Below are 13,710 nucleotides of genomic sequence, written 5' to 3' on the forward strand. Positions count from 1 at the left end.
CATTAGTACACCTTACATGTTTCAAGAATGCCCAGAGGTATGTAGTAGTGTGCAAATACCTTAAAAATTAACTGCTTTAATACAGAAGTAGAATATTTTCTTTCAACATTTGTTGGAAGAAAAACTGAAATTTTCTCTCCAACTGATGTATGCTTCAAGCCCTCTCATTGCTGCTGCCTGCCATCCTTTAACTGGGCAAATGTTAATTAGAATTAAAATTATTATTTAAAAGGTTTTACTGCCAGCATCATATCATATCCCAGTGATCAAGACTTGTTGCTGTTGAAATCCAAGCCATTTCACTTTTATGTGCTTCAGCTGTCAAATTATTTAATTTTTTTTTATAATTCTTATTCTGTTTGATAATGTTCTTTTAAAATTGAAGTTTTAGAAATGTTAATGGTAGTTGGATATTGGACAGCATTACCAGTACACTGTAGTAGAGGCAACTTTATCATACCTACATTTAGGTTTTAATCAGTTTTAACTGCATTAGCACCACATAACACTGTTAACTTGTGTTTAAAGGTACTGGCATTCCTAAAGTTCAGGTCAGGGCTCAGAAATACCCAAAATTAAATGGCTTTCACAAGAAATATGTCTGTCTATTACTGTTTTTACAGAAGGAAGGTTATTCGATGTGACAATTGCTAAGAAACTGAAGATTTCATGCAAAGGTCTCTATTACTGTCTTCAGAAGAGGGTAAACTGAATCTGACCAGGATAGAGAAGGAGGCCAAGATGGACAACTTCATAAGAGAATTAAGACATCAGAGTGTGTATTTTTAGAATTTCATTACTAGTCTTTCACTGTTGTCTTTATTAAATACACAGCAAGTATCAGTGTTCTCTGCAACAGAGAAAAGGAGACTCTGGAATAATGACAATTTACCTATCCAGTCATTGTTTGTTCATTGTCTTATTTTGCCAATTTTAATCATTTATGGCATTATTATTATTAAACTCTGCCTCTGAATCCAGCATTGCACAGTCGTCTTTTCACATGACACTGGTGTTTATCATTAAGTCCTTTGAGAAACCAGCAAGGCATCTGAGAAGCAACCTGCAGATTCTGATGTCCTTATCTTATGCATTAGTTCATCTTGGCCTTCCCCTTTTTCTGTACTGATTTAGATCCAGTTTACCTTCTTCTCTCAAGATAGTAATGGACACCTTTCTATGAAGTCTTCAGTTTCTTTGGGAATAATAAAATAGCCTTCATTCTGCAAACAAACAATAGACTGACATGATTCTTTAGAAAGCTGTTTTATTTTGTCTATTTTTGAACCCATAACTGAACTTTTTAAATGACACTACATTTCAATAAAAATGAATGGAATAACTGGTTTCATCGGTTGTAATATTTCTTTTAATAACCAATATGCATGTAAATGTAACTAAGGTAACCTTAGAGAGTTTACCATTAAGAGACTGAAGGACTTGCTGCTGAAAATGGAGCTTTGCAGCCATGTGTGAATAAAAAAAAAAAAAAAATTCAGTCCTTACCAGCAGTAATGGCCTTTAAACACACTAGTATTACTTTGGCTATATTTTTAAATAAATTTCATGATATCTTGGTTAAGGGTTGCATTTCTGTCAAAAAGGACAATTTCTTGGTGACCCAAACTTTTGAATGGTAGTGTATTATGTTGCACACTATATGCAAGACAAAAAACAGTTTATCACTGTCAATGTGAATCGTCAGGTTACTGTTTAGCACCCTAACCTGTTGAAGTTTGGGTTTAAAGGCTGTAGCGATGTTGTGGCTTTTTTTATACTTAAGTTGCAAATGTCTAGTAACAAAAAATAAATTACAATGTTAAGGAGGTTACATTTTTATCAGAAGGCATGGTTTGGTTTCTAATATACTTTATGCAGCTTTTTATAAAATTATTTGTGTTGAAAAAACCTGCAAGACAGCTAGGTGGATTCCGTATTTACCTTCTAAATGGATCGTAAATCAAATCTTCCTTTTTTTTTGTACTAAGGAGTGATAATCTTAATTTTGGATTAGTGATCCATTGCTACAGCTCATATACTTCTCCAACCCCCCTATATTAGATAATGAAGAGGTATGTTGTTTTGGTCAGTTCTGAAGTAATCAACCAAAATAACTTTTGTTTTATTGAATTTTCAAGTTATTGGAGCTGGTATCCATAGTTTTACAAAAAAAAAAAATCTCCCATAACTATGTACATATATTTTATCCACAATGTCTTCCTATATTAGACAACTTCAGATGTGTTTATAGTAAGTAATCTGTGTCTACAAGTTTCTTTTATCAAGTAGTAACTTGTTTTCTTTAGTTCAAGAGTGATTTGTTTCTGACATTGGCAACAGACATAGTTACCTATAGGAACTGATAGATTTGCTGCTGTCCAATCCAGAGGCTTTCAGGCAACTGATAACACTGATCTCGTTTAATGAGCTGTTTTTTTTTTTTTCTCTATATTCAGAGAAGCACAGCAGCACGATTTTTACATTTATAAGACATTGGGAAATATTTGTATTTTCGCTGTAGATTTAAATGTTTAATTCTTTTGTTTTAATTATATTTTGCTGTTTCTCTGTGCAGTGTGCGCTCTTAATGACAATTAACTGGCAGAGCAGGCAAACAGCACTGAATCATGAAAAGCTGCAACTACTTTAGCATCACACCCACTAATTAGTAAGTAAACAATTAGTATACTTAGGAAGAGTAGAATGAAACTCAAGAAGAAAATATTAAAATGGAAACAAAAAACATTATTCCCATATAGCTGCTTAGTACATTTTTTTTAACCAAACTTAGTATTTCTGTATTGTTCCCAAAACACAGAATCTGGGAAATAATTCACTTAATTAGCCCTGGAGTCCAATTAAAAGCAGAAGCTGGTTGGAACAAAAACCTGCAGCCACAGTGGGTCCTCGGGACTGAGTTTGAAAACCCCTGGTCCAATCCTTGTACCCAACAGTGTAAAGAGTTGCTGGGCTCAATTGAATGAGTTCTCTGTCCCAGAGATCTGTCATTTAACCCATATTTGTAGATTGACAAGGTTTTCATGTTTATGGAGAATGGAAATTACAAATTCCGGATACAGTAAAAGTAAATGGGGACCTAGCTTAAAGACAGCAAAACCATATCAAGATTTCTATTAAAAAAATCATTATTTAGCAAAAGTATATTGGTAAGTTAACCATTTGTTGAAAACCCCTTTCTGTAGAGTGCACTGAGACAAAGGAGCTTTTAATTAAATACCAGCATTCATACATTGGTGCTACCACCTGCTTCGTGTGGTCTGAGATGTATGTGTACAGCTAGAGAATAAAAGCTAAATTTGTGTGAATGAGAGAAAATGTAAAGCACCATGTTTGTAAGACGAGTCAATAAATGGAAGATTAATTCATCACTGCAATTTCAATCGATGGAAAAATCTGTAAGTACTGATTTCTCTTAATGACCAACAAATGAGGTCTTCAATACAAAGGTTTGATTCCATTTTAATACACCTTAGTTTTTCATGAGTCAAGCTTTCCAGATATGGTTTAATTGGCAATATTTTAGCTGAAATGCATGTAGCACATGATTGGATACCTGATCAGTGGGCTAACCTTCTTGAGTAACCTGACAATGTTTTTGATGTTTTGATATTTATGGTTATTTAATGTTGGACTCCATTGACTTGTATTGTTAGATTTATTTCCATTATCTGTGAAAACTTGAGATTAACTGTTTTTTCCCCCCTTTAGTCATCACTGCAAGCAACACCTAAGTAATGGATGAAAAAAAAAAAATTAGGTGGTGTATTCTTTGAAGAATATTACCATTGAGTTCAGTGGAGTGGGCTTCATTTCTAATACCATGATAGCAACTCTAATTTGATTGTTTACATATAAATATTAAAACATACCTTAGTAAAAAAAAAAAAAAAAATACAGCGACTTTGTGTATTCATGGGTAAGATTTTACTGAAAAATGTGGTTTGTGTGTATGTGAAGAGGATGCATTCTCTGCAGAAGATCGGGTACAGTGTTAAAGTTAATCATATAAATGACTCGTGCTGTGAGTAAGTGATGTTGTGAAAAAAAATTGCCCAGTATCTTGTCAGTCTTTTTGTAGTAAGAAGCGGTGGTCGCCCTCTCACAGCAGCAAGTCTGGATGGGGAATCCTTGCTGTTGAAGCACCCATGGCTTGCACTTAGATTCTTAAACCCCGGAGTCATTCAATATTGTTTGGTTTTGAAAAGTTAAGCCTTAATTTGGTATGTGGTATTGACTCTTTCAACTGCCCCTTTCTTGTGATGAATTCAGGAGCTCTCTTGCCATTTTAACTCTGGCTCCCCATCTTTCACAGCCTACTAATCTAAATCACTGTCAATGTAAATCATCAGGCTACTGTTTAGCACCCTAACCTGTTAAAGTTTTGGTTTGAAGGCTGTAGCAATGCTGTTGTGGCCTTTTTTTATATTTAAGTTGCAAACGTCGTAATATTAAACCACGAACAAAACTACAATGATAAGGAGGTTACATTTTTATCAGAAGTTGTGTTGCAGGTGTGTAGTGTTTTTTCCTTCATAGCTTTTGGTGCAGTGGATAAATAGAAATGAATAGGCTGTCAGTCTTTCTGATGCCAGCGATATTCACTTTTTGTTTTTTTGGGCCCTATTTTTACACGTGCATCATTGTAATCTGATTGTAAGGTTAAGTCAGTTAACTTACTGACAGCAGTAATCCTTGTGGCATGTTGCTGATATTGCTAATTATTGGGTAATTTTTATATTGAAGAGTGTTTGAATTTAAGGCCTAAATATTACATTTATGTATTTAATAATGTTATGAAATAATGAGTTATCTAGGGCTAATACATCTCAAGGAAACAAATTCACAGATTGGTTTGTTTAGTCCCCTTAAATGCACAAGCACACAAATGTGGAAATGCCCACATTGTTTGGGCATTTGAAAATGCAACCTTTTTATTCACTGGTAGGGTGAGAGAAGCATGAATTTTGTGGGAAGCAAAAGTACTAGCTAGGTGTAGTAGCGCTTGTGCTCATAATGTGTTCTCGAACCAGCCTTGATCACTGTTCAGTACTATTTCTAGTTCTGTAGTGAGTACTTGTGCTGGTATATGGGAACATCACTCTGTTGGTCTGTTCAAAAGTTTGTGCTGATGTAGAAGAGGTAAATTTGCGGGTTGTGGCCTTTGTGCCATATTTGCAAATGCCTTTCAACTTGTCAGTGATATAAATAAACATTAAAAGTATAATAGTCTCAAGTCTCTGCTAAGAAAAGTTTAATAAAATGTACACTTGGCATATGATTGGACAAGTAACAGGTGGAAAGAGAACTCCATTGATTTGCCATATTGCCAAACACTTTTCCCTGTTTAATGTGTTCCATGAAAATGCTTGTTAGTGTTCAGGTAACTATATTAACATTTAATTCTCTCAAAATGCATTGTCAGTCCAATGTAAGTTCCCATCAGTCCATTTTGTTGTCTGTGCAGTACTGAAGTTAGCAGTGGTATTGAAAATTGCAACCTTAATAGTTTTTTGTATTTTTTAATTATTCATTATTTGTGAATTGGAGGAAGTCAATTCCCTTTTTTACTAGAATTTAGTTATAGTGCAGTTCAGTATCAGTGAAAATCTATAAGATGTTAAATACAGTTCATCCAATAAGCTCAAGTAAGTAGAGCACATGTGAAATAAGCATGTGGGATGCGGTGTCTTTGAGCTGTTACTTTGAGGCACAAAGTAGTTTTTATCCAAATGTTTCCTTCTAATATTTCATACTAGCATAGTAAAATGGACACAATGGTAAGTCGGTCTGTTTTAATCATTTCATGCAATTTTGAACCCCTCCACCAGGTATGCTAGTCCTCTTAAGTTCTTTACATTTGGCGCTTTTCCTACTAAGTGGGGAGCCACTTCAACAACCACTAATTTGTGGCCTCTACCTGGATGATGTGATGGAAGCCATTTTTGAACCAGTGCACTCCCACACATTAGCTTTTTGCTGGTGAAGTGGTGAGAGAGAGACCATTAGATACAAGGGATGATTAGGAGGCCAGAATGACTAGGCCATGAAGGGCAGTTTAGCCTGGACATTGGGATACACCCAACTCTTTAGGAAGGCTGCCAAGGGTCATTTATGATTCAGAGTCAGTACCTTAGTTGTATGTCTCATCTGAATTACAGCAACTTTTTTTTATTTTTCCATTTCCCTAATTACAGCACTGTGTCCCTGTCCATGCACTGGGGCATTGGGATCTGTATTCAGACCACAGTTAAATTGCCCACTGCCTCACCAAAACCTCTTCCAGCCGCAGCCTAAGGTTTTTGGTGTCCCGTCCATGTACCGGCCAGGCCCAAACATGCTTAGCTTCAGGTGGATGATCTCTTCTGAAGTGCATGTGGTATGGCTGCTTTGTCTGTCTTTCTCTCTGTATTGGACATTTTCACCATTACATCCCTCGTTCCATGTTTTGCCAATGAATAAAGGCAGCAATGACTTTCAGTCCAGGCTTGGACACTGGACATTTTTGGAGTTTTTGTAAGTGTCTAATAATTTTGAGAACATATACTAGGTTTTGGGTTCTGTTTCAAGCATATATTTACATTTTTGAATGTAGATTTTCATTGTTTTAAGGTGTTTTGAAAACCTATTGATAAATATCAGTCATCTCATTTGGGGTCAAATTCATCACAATGTCAACTTATGTCTGTATTGCCCAGCCCTAATTGATACTCTGTTCATTCTACCTCAGCGCTTTTGGCTTTCATTGGTCATATTGTGGTTGTCTGAAGCTGTATTTTTTGGAAGTTTTGAATAAAGAGGTATTAACTTTGTAGTGAAGGTTGCTAGGAGTCATGATAAAAAGCTCATTTGTGGCTGTTGTACCCGTGAGATTTTTTGATATTAGAATTAAAGGAATTCAAGGGAAGCATGTGGAGTAGCAATCAGAAGGATATCACTTGAGCCAGTAGTGTTACTTGCAGTCCTAGAAGACAGTGGCAAAAGTTAAGTTTGTGTCAGGTTTGAGGTTATGAAAAGCAGCTTGCTTGAAAGGATAGCCTTTACTTTGCAATTGTAGTTGGAATTGCTGCCCATTATAAGATGGAAGGCATACTTTAAAGTTCAGGAGGCTTAACCATTTTTGTGGGGCAAAGGAAAGACCTATTGGTGGAGTTGACTTCATTTCTGTGATCTAGAATCTAGTGTACTAAAATTAAGGGGTATGTGAGATGCCTTTTGTTTATTGTAAGGTGGCAAGTTTGTTTTTATAGTCAGATGAATGATTGCCCCCTAAACCTACTGAAGAGAGCCAGTACCAAAATCTGGAAAGGAGAACTCTGGTGACAGTCCAACTTTGTCTTGAAGTCTAACATCTTGGCCATTAAACATTGACCCATCCTTTTTATTCTTGGGTATTTAACAATGTAGAGTTTGCCAGTGCTGGCTCCGTGTGTTAGACAATTGTTAAAGGCTTATGGTTGCGTTTCATAGGTTCTTATTGGAGGCACTCCTGAATACTGGATCTTTAGGGTGTTATTTGCATGCCCTTTTGTCCTTCAAATTTATATCTAAAGATTTATGTAGTTTGACTCACAAAATTTTTAAAACTTAAAGATTTGTCTGCCTATTGCATAGTATACCATTACTTGAATGTACAGAAAAACCCAATTTTTAAAACTATATGGTACTAACACTTTACCATTTACTTCCGGTACCGTAACTAGTTTTCAAGCACCTCGCACTCAGTCATGTATTAGTGCAATCGCAGTTCTTTAGCACCCCAACTTTCTCGCCATATAAATTAGTATAAAGGCTCTTGAGACTCTAGGGGAGCGTTGTGGTGCTCATTATATTGATTTGTGAAGCGCAGTGAGGTCACTGTGAAATAGTGATTAGGAGTTGTGATATTTGCTTCAGTACCAATTTGGTACTGAGGTTTGAAAGCTAGTGTTGATAACCACTGTCAAAACTATAGAACCGATCCAGCAGTACTGCCTACATAATTGTGTGTCCTCTGTTTACAGTTTACTTTTGCAGGGGTGTTTTGCTTGCTGCTTGTGAAACTGTTGGAACTTGATAAACTGAGTGGAGTCTCTTCAAATAGGAAAGATTTTTGTGAATAAAGTATCATGGTTTATAACTGTTAGTGATTCCCAGACAGTTTCCCATACAGATTACCTGCACATCTGTTTCATTTGCACCTTTTACATTAAATTTTTTCATATTTGTAAAGTGTTTGTGTAGGGATTTGTGACATTCAAATTTAAGTTCCAGTTTGCATTCTATTTTTCATTATCCTTTTGGTAATGAAAATAATTCTTAGTTTTAAGCAGTAGGTTGGTTGCTTTTTGAATGCTGCACCTAGATTGTTTGGCATTTATCATTGAACTCCTTCACTCTATTCTGTACAGATATCTGGTGGTTTATGCATTCAGCTAATTATATGGGAAGGACTTGAATAAAAAATTACCCCACTGTGTGTAGGCCTGTTCCAGTAGAACTGCAGTCCTGCACTTCCCATGACACACTCCTTATTTATAGAAAAATAGGTTTTATTAAATATTACAAAGTGATGTTTGGGAAGGTCTACCTTTTATGTGTTTCTTTTGCGCACTCCAAGAAGTACCAAGACTCTTTGGAATGGCTGCTTTTAGTGTGGTATCAGGTAAACCCTGGAGCGGTTCACTTAAGGTATGAATGGAATGTGGCACTGGACCAATCTAACTACATGAAATACTATGGTTTATGCATGAAATTGTGTATGCTAAGCATCACCTATTGGTAATTAGGGAATCTCATTCACACCTAATGAGTTGGGGTGGGGGTGTTAGCATGGTGCATTTAGCTCAATACAGTGAAGAAAAGTGTGAATTCACCTAAGATAGACATACAGATGTGTTTGATGCATCCAAAATAACTGGAAATTGGAACAAAGTAATGAATCCTCTCCTACTTCGGAAGAAAGCAGATTGACTATGAATGTGAATGCCTTAATCAGTGACAGCGAGTGATGGACTTGGGGTGAGTAAAGATGCAGTTTCCCAAAATTGCTTCAAAAAGGCATTCATTAAATTGTCAAATATAAGCTATTTGTGGATAGTCTTGAAACACATTCACCCTGACGCTTGCCGTCATTGGTACTCTCTGCTTTATGATCACACCTGTGTCTTACATTTTTTTAATATGTGATTGAGTTTTTGCTTCTAGCCTTTATAGCTGTCATTTGTAGTTAAGTGGTTTTTTTTTTTTAAAAAACCTTAAGTTGTATTACCTTATACTGCTGTACATTCTGGAAACTTTTGTTAGTGGAGCGAGACATTTATTTAAGTACATGTGCAGTTTACATAAATCATTACTTACAAATCAGTTTTACATGAGAAAATTGAATGCATCATCTCATTAACACACACAACTCTAACAGCATGTACAATGGTTTATCTTCAGCATTTCAATTAAAGGAGGAGCTTTTCTGGTACACCTAAATTTTAACATTTTTCTTAATCTTGGTTAAGGTACACATACTTGGGACTTACAGTTCAGTATTTTTTTTAATATAAAGCACTGAAGTTTTTTCTTTTGGATTTTCAAAAGTTCATTTTATATGAGAATATTAACAGTTAAATGTTCTTCCAAAATCTCCTCTTCTCTTTCAAAGTATCATTCCTTATATATTAACAAATCCTCTTTGAAACAATTGGTAACACCTGTAACTTAAATTTAGTTTGTATCCTAAGTAAAACTGCGTTCTGTTCAGTCTTACTGAAATCAACCATTCAGCGTTTTCAGTGTTGTACCAATTCAGGACCCACTTAAAACTGTGTTGTTCCTTTATTTCTTCTCCTATCTTAAGTAATGCATTGATTGGAGCATTTGGCACGTATTAAATCATGATTTATGAATGGTGGGAACACAACCTTAACGTTCAAATTTTTTCTGTGTTAAGTGCTAAATTTATGCTGATGATCTCAGCAGTGTGATCCCCTAAGCACTGTTGGAGCAACGCATTAAAAGTTTACAGTGTGGTAAGTCGTCAGATTACTACTTGAAGAATCTAGTAACCTATCACTTATTTTATTGAAGCAAAAAATGCTTGCTTTCTTATCCTTGGGTTTAATGCAAGAAGTAGACCTACTGCTGTGCTGTTCCTTTGCAGGACTCGGTTGCATAGCTGAGCAGAAAAGCATGTGCTGCATGCTATCTGGTAACATACTGATAGTGTCAGTTTAGTTTTAATCAAGCCATTTGCTTTTGATGTGTTTAAAACAATGTGATAGGATGATGCAATGTCCATACCGAGAGTTATATGGCTCGAGTGAGGGATTTAAAAAGATGTATAAATTACCTCACAGCACGTGAAGTGCTGAAGTTATGTTTTAAACACATTTAACTGTATTTCTGGTCAGGTTTATGAAGGTTTATATATGGGTTTAGGGATTAATAACAATATGACCAGTAGAGTATGCAGGTTTTCCATATAAAAGAAGGTACACGTGCACGGTTTATCATTACATTTTATAGTAACTAGGTAACATGCCTTTTTGTAAGTAATGAGTAATGTAACTGTTTTAAAAATATTCCCCACACAGCTAGGGTGATGCAGGCTCCATGCCTTTTTTTGTGTAGTTTAATGACATTAAGAGTGTTTTACACGTGCAAGCCCACCAATAGCGTTGTCCCAGGGTAAGTGCAGATTTTTAATAAACCAGGTATGGTATAGCAGGAACCATGGCTTCAAAAGAATGGGCAGTTTTAAATAATCCAAATAGTCATGTCCGTCTCTGTGGGTGCAATTGCATGCTCGTGTGGGAGTTAATGAGATAATTGGGGTGAGTCGCTTGTGAGGGTGCGATCATTCTCAATTGCTTCATCGGCTTCCTGCGGTATGTGATTAAGACACTGTGCCCACGGAGTCATACAAGTATGGGCTTCTAAGAAAGGGGGGAAAAATGAAAAACAGAGGGCAGCGGTTAGAGGAAGAAGTGGCCGTTTTGCAGGGGTGGGGAGGAAACGACCTAAGTCTCGGTCCAGTAGGAGCTGCACTTAGCCAGGGGATGGAAGGCTACCAGACCAGTTTGGAAGGTCCGCTGCACCTACGGTGATAGAGCGACTCCATCCTGCAAGGCCTGTATGGGATGAGCAGGGGAGCCGCCAGTTAGGAGGTAAAGGCAGCAGATTCTTTTTTTGAAGGACCGCTTCCTGACTGCTTTAACCTTGTTTTAAAGGTTTTTTTATTTTAACCTCCACTTTTTTGCACTTGTTTCATGGATTATTTATTGACTGTTTGTTGGAACACTACACTATTTATTTGAACACTGTTTGGTTGTGTTAGTTTTTAATAAAAGCATTTTTGCACTTTTTCCCCTTGCCTTGGGTTCGTGGGGCTCTCTGAAGAGAAGTGGCAGCATGGAGCAGGACCTGCACTGTCGCATCAGGTTTCTGTTATAACTGGGTTACTCGCCTTATTCCAGTTTTGTGCGTGTATGTTAACATGCCCATTGCTAACAATAGGTGCTCTCGCTAGAGTAGTAGTAATCTTAAACAACACTGCGTATTAAACCTTAACCTGAAATGTAATCTTTTTTTCAGAGGCTCCCCTTAGGGGTTGCCACTGCAGATTATAACTTGAAATATAATGCATTTTAAAATATAATGTACTTTAAGGACATTTGAGTCTTTTTTTATTACATATATTTTTTAGCAGAAAACAATCTGCCCGCTAGTGTTTTGATAATTGCTTGAAGTACAGCACCTAAAATGAAAATAAGTTCTTAACTTGAATACAAAATAAGTATGGAGACTCTTGAATACAGTAACAAATTGAAGCTCTTAAAAATGCTGCTAAAACCTAAAATTGGTTGAAAGTTATAATTTTTAACAAAAGTCCATTTTAAATTCGCTAAGTGTTGTATTTTAAAAAAAAAAAAAAACAAGATGATACTTTATTAAGTCAAAGTTAAGTTTTGTTCTCAAACACTAGAATTACCAAAGCCTACGAAAACTCGTAAAATAGAAAACTTCAGACATGGTGAAAATTATATGCTGTTACCATAGGTAAAGGGTAAACTGGCCCAAACGTTACAGTGCATCCGGAAAGTATTCACAGTGCATCACTTTTTCCACATTTCATGTTACAGCCTTATTCCAAAATGGATTAAATTTATTTCCCCTCAGAATTCTACACACAACACCCCATAATGACAATGTGAAAGTTTACTTGAGATTTTTGCAAATTTATTAAAAAACTAAGAAATCGCATGTACATAAGTATTCACAGCTTTTGCTTAATACTTTGTCGATGCACCTTTGGCAGCAATTACAGCCTCAAGTCTTTTTGAATATGATGCCACAAGCTTGGCACACCTATCCTTGGCCAGTTTCGCTCATTCCTCTCTGCAGCACCTCTTAAGCTCCATCAAGTTGGATGGGAAGCGTCAGTGCACAGCCATTTTAATATCTCTCCAGAGATGTTAAATCAGATTCAAGTCTGGGCTCTAGCTGGGCCACTCAAGGACATTCACAGAGTTGCCCTGAAGCCACTCCTTTGATATCTTGGCTGTGTGCTTAGGGACGTTGTCCTGCTGAAAGATGAACCGTCGCCTCAGTCTGAGGTCAAGAGCACTGTGGAGCAGGTTTTCATCCAGGATGTTTCTGTACATTGCTGCAGTCATCTTTCCCTTTATCCTGACTAGTCTCCCAGTTCCTGCTGCTGGAAAACCTCCCCACAGCATGATGCTACCACCACCATGCTTCACTGTAGGGATGGTATTGGCCTGGTGATGAGCAGTGCCTGGTTTCCTCCAAACGTGACGCCTGGCATTCACACCAAAGAGTTTAATCTTTGTCTCATCAGACCAGAGAATTTTGTTTCTCATTGTCTGAGAGTCCTTCAGGTCCCTTTTTGGCAAACTCCAGGCGGGCTGCCATGTGCCTTTTACTGAGGAGTGGCTTCCGTCTGGCCACTCTACCATACAGGCCTGATTGGTGGATTGCTACAGAGATGGTTGTCCTTCTGGAAGGTTCTCCTCTCTCCACAGTGCACCTCTGGAGCCTTGACAGAGTGACCATCTGGTTCTGACAAAGGCCCTTCTCCCCCGATCGCTCAGTTTAGATGGCCGGCCAGCTCTAGGAAGAGTCCTGGTGGTTTCGAACTTCCACTTACGGATGATGGAGGCCACTGTGCTCATTGGGACCTTCAAAGCAACAGAAATTTCTGTAACCTTCCCCAGATTTGTGCCTCGAGACAATCCTGTCTCGGAGGTCTACAGACATTTCCTTTGACTATGCTTGGTTTGAACTCTGACATGAACTGTCAACTGTGGGACCTTTATATAGACAGGCATGTGCCTTTCAAAATCATGTCAAATCAACTGAATTTACCACAGGTGAACTCCAATTAAGCTGCAGAAACATCTCAAGGATGATCAAGGGAAACAGGATGCACTTGAGTTCAATTTTGAGCTTCATGGCAAAGGCTGTGAATACTTATGTACATGTGATTTCTCATTTTTTATTTTTAATAAATTTGCAAAAACCAAGTAAACTTTTTTCACGTCGTCATTATGGGTGTTGTGTGTAGAGTTCTGAGGAAAAAATGAATTTAATCCATTTTGGAATAAGACTGTAACATAACAATGTGGAAAAAGTGATGCGCTGTGAATGCTTTCCGGATGCACTGTATATAAAAGTATTTCTGACATTAATGCTAGGCCTAGA

General features: G+C 37.0%; 1 protein-coding gene across 1 annotated transcript in view; it reads left to right on the forward strand.

The window, feature by feature from the left end:
- The window catches only part of ssu72 (SSU72 homolog, RNA polymerase II CTD phosphatase), a 44,908-nt gene that overhangs the window by 5,933 nt on the left and 25,265 nt on the right, over positions 1-13,710 (forward strand). The window lies entirely within an intron of this gene.

Source organism: Polypterus senegalus, chromosome 6, assembly GCF_016835505.1.
Source record: "Polypterus senegalus isolate Bchr_013 chromosome 6, ASM1683550v1, whole genome shotgun sequence".
Lineage (NCBI taxonomy): Eukaryota > Metazoa > Chordata > Cladistia > Polypteriformes > Polypteridae > Polypterus > Polypterus senegalus.